Source organism: Rhamphochromis sp. 'chilingali' (assembly GCF_963969265.1).
Source record: "Rhamphochromis sp. 'chilingali' genome assembly, chromosome: 22".
Taxonomy (NCBI): domain Eukaryota; kingdom Metazoa; phylum Chordata; class Actinopteri; order Cichliformes; family Cichlidae; genus Rhamphochromis; species Rhamphochromis sp. 'chilingali'.
Window position 1 is genome coordinate 16,155,679 of NC_137950.1, and position 3,781 is coordinate 16,159,459.

General features: G+C 38.3%; 1 long non-coding RNA gene across 1 annotated transcript; it reads right to left on the reverse strand.

The window, feature by feature from the left end:
• Nucleotides 1-840: 840 nt before the first annotated feature.
• Nucleotides 841-3,503, reverse strand: LOC308390797. Its single transcript, XR_013970499.1, has 2 exons — nucleotides 1,991-3,503; nucleotides 841-1,608 (listed from the first exon to the last, which is right to left on the reverse strand). It is a non-coding gene; the product is annotated as an uncharacterized lncRNA (long non-coding RNA).
• Nucleotides 3,504-3,781: the final 278 nt, after the last annotated feature.

Consider the following 3,781-nt stretch of genomic DNA (forward strand, 5'->3'; position numbering starts at 1 on the left):
TGAGAACACTAACATCTAGATTAAGGTGTGAGAGGTAAATACATAACAGAAGCTAAAAAGGAGTTGCTTGTCTCTAGATTAGTTAAAATAAATTGAAAATAAACTGATTTGAACACGTTTGATGCATTATACAAAAAAAGGTTCATGATATAGTTCACATGATCTAAGCAAGAGTGACTCGGAATCTCAAATGTTAAAGTACACTTACTGATTGTACTTTTACTACATGAGCTAATGTAGATGCTCTAAAAGCACGCTGGCTGAAAAAGAACCACACGTTTGGAGAAACTGTGCTGTAACTTCTCATACTGTGAAGTTTTCTGACAAAAGTGAATTGAAAACTTATGCTGTACAGTTTACTAAGGGGTCCTTTGCTGGGCCATGTGCAATTACACAAAAGAACAAGTTAAATTTCACCATAACACTGACTGGAGAAAAGCCAAATTGGGATTCTAATTGACATTACAACTGAAATCAGTGCTGTGATAGTTAGTTTAAGATCACAACCTGATTTAAAACACAGTCTAACATCAACATTCTTGCCCCTGAAAATAGGTCAGGGTGGCCGAAAAATGTACTTTAAAAATGAGATTTTCTTTTTGTTTCATTGGAACAGTAAAGTACCATTACAAAGAAATGAGTACACCTTTGTAGATATCACTGATATGGAGTTTTTCATGTTTTACATACAGACTTTCTCATTTAAACCATGGTGACTTAAAAGTTTAGCAGCAAGACACTTGTTTCCTTTGTTCCATCAAACATTTCTTTCAGCCATCTGTGTTTATCAGAGCGATGTGTGACTAATTTTTTATTGAATCACCAGAAAGTACACAAATACAAGATTAAATATTTTATTTATTTATCAAAGATACATAATTACACATTGATACAATGAATAAGGTGTCTATAAAAATTACACATGGTGTAAGAAAAACATTATAACATACAAATAAGTGTTTTAAGATAATCTGACATACTTTAAAAGCATAAGAATAAAAGTTTTTTTTTTTTTAAATCATGTTCTTTGATGATCACATTACATGTATCACATTTTTTAAAGCATAACGTAGGGTGTTCACAAAAACAGTTTTATGATTACTTTTTCCACAGTGCTTGTATGCCTCTTGCAAAACTATGTACTTATCACCATATGACATAATAACTCACGATTATGCAAGACCAGCCATGAAATGTCCGTCGCTTCATTACAATCATTTGTCCCCGCTGCTGCCCTCAGACCCAGTCTGTGGGGTAAAATTGCTTTTTTGGTGGTTCATAAAAAATATCTCAAAAAGCGATGTTAGTGAGGGGACCAGAAACACTGGGTTGCAGAGCAGTTGGTAAGGACTTGTATATTTCTGGAGAGTCTGCAAAAGCTGTCTTGCTCGTGCTCCTGATTGGATATGTGGAGCCCGGCTCTGATATCTCACTGGTGGCAGCTAAAGGTAGGCATGCCTTGGAGGCGGAGTTGGTCTCGGGCGCAATCTTTCAAACGAGCCTCACGGCATTTCAGGCAACCTCAGGCCGGAAACAACATCCGGTCACTCGCGGTCAAAATCCACGCAGAGCTGGTGTTTCGCAGGGATCAGGTTAACACATCTGGGTCTAAAAATATAAAGAAAAACAAAAAGAGTTTTAAAACACGCAAACTAGCAAAATATCAAAGGAGCATAACATAACAATAACAAGATGATATGAGATACCCGATGAGGCCATGATAGGTGATGTAGACATGTAATGTATAAACCTTTACGGGAGTTAAAAGTGGAGCTTATATATATTTTAAAGTGTATTGTACATGGGATAGGCTCCAGCGCACCGCGCGAGCCTGAGAAAAGGATAAGTGGAGGCGAATGGATGGATGGATGGTGTATTGTACCTGTTACAAACCATTGTGATATTTATTTATTTTTTTAAATGAAAGGATTGACAGAATGGTAAAAAGGAAAATGCAAAAATGTAGTTAGAGAGGAAGATTAACACTTACCGAATGATATGCGGATAAGGAAAGAGACGCAAGTTGCTGTTGAAATCGGCCGCTCCCTATGCGAACTCGCAAGCAGTCTGAGCGGCGCCAGTTGTTGATACGTCTGAAGTCAGATGTCTTCTGGGGGTTCGACGATAGTCTTAACCTCAGCGGGAGATCGTAAAATCAGACCTGGAGCCGATTGGCTAACCGGGGTGCAAAGGGAGCGGTGCAAGGGTTATGTGATTGGCAGCGGGGCGCAGTGAGGCGGAGTTGGTCTAAGGGGGGAATTTTCAAACGAGGTAAGCAGCGCATTCGGGAGCAGAGCGGGGAGCGAACAAGCAGGAAAAAATTGTGCTCTGCAAGAAGTTGTGGATCGGAGATTAAGAGCGAGGTAGAACTTAGAGTGTGGGTTGAATTTTAGAGCTTGCTAGTAAGAGGAGCTTTCCCAATGTTTTTGGATTATAGCGCTTTTTTTTTTGGGAATAGAGGGGTAGCTAACAAGTTATTCTAGGGTTTTGGAGAAATCGCGGAGAATTTTTTAAAAGGAGTTTTGGCTTTGTTTGGCTGAGCATGAAGGGAGCCGCGGGGCGCTGAATTTGAGAAAAAAGACTAAGGATTTTCCCTGTTATCGAATATAAGGTTTTGGGAATAGAGGGGGTACCCTAACAAGTTATTGTAGGGTTTTGGAGAAATCGCGGAGGGTTTTTTAAGGAGTTTTCCCTGCTTATGTATCTAAGGAGGGTTAGGGGATCGCGAGTTTTTTCTGAGTATGAGTTTTATTCTAAATCTACAAATGCATATAAATCTAAATAAAGTTTTCCCCCAAGGCATGCAGCATGTGTTTGTGGCCATACTGAACGTTACAAAAGCACAAGTTTAACTAAACAATTTTAATATGGTTTAATACATTTTTAAACACATGAGCACGGAGCCCGAGAGAGCACGGTCCGGAGACACGGGCGCGCCCCCGAGCGCCCAGACACACAGCCTCGGGCGCGCGCGGGCGCGCGCACACACACTGACCCGCCACCAGATGGCGTTTTTTGAGCATAAAAAAATAAAAAAAAATTTAATTGCTTAAAGAAATAAAAGAATGCTATTTTGATATATAAGAAACTTTCTAAATAATCAATTATATTTTTATGAATATCATATTTTTATGAATATCATATTTTTATGAATATCATATTTTTATTACTTAATTACTTCCTACTTCCGGACTTCCGGAGCTCATGAATAATTTATTAGGGGTCATAAATCAATTAAGGGGGTCATAAATCACTGCGTTTGACGAAAGGGGTATAATATCACTCTCTCACTTTTACTCTGGTTTAACACATTTTCACACACACACACACACACACACACACACACACACACACACACACACACACACACAGACGAGTACGGGCCCAGACACAGGCACGGGGGTGCGCGCGCACACACGCACTGACCCACCACCAGATGGCGTTTTTTAAGCATAAAAAATAAAAACTTTTTAATTAAAAATAAACTTGATAAAAATAAAGAATGCTATTTGATATAAAAACTTTATTTTTTAATAATCAAATAATTTATTTTGGGCGGGAAAAATTAATGAGCTATGAACTAGCATATTTTGATGAATATCATAATTCTATGGCTACCATATGTTTTATTACTTCCTTTATTGGGGCCACAAATCACTCTGTTTGACATAAGGGGTATAATATCCCTCCTGACATTTAACGCACATCACTGGTAGCTTTCCATTTTTCTACTACAAATATAATAGTGGTTTAGGAATGAGTACAAATATAAAATCTTAAC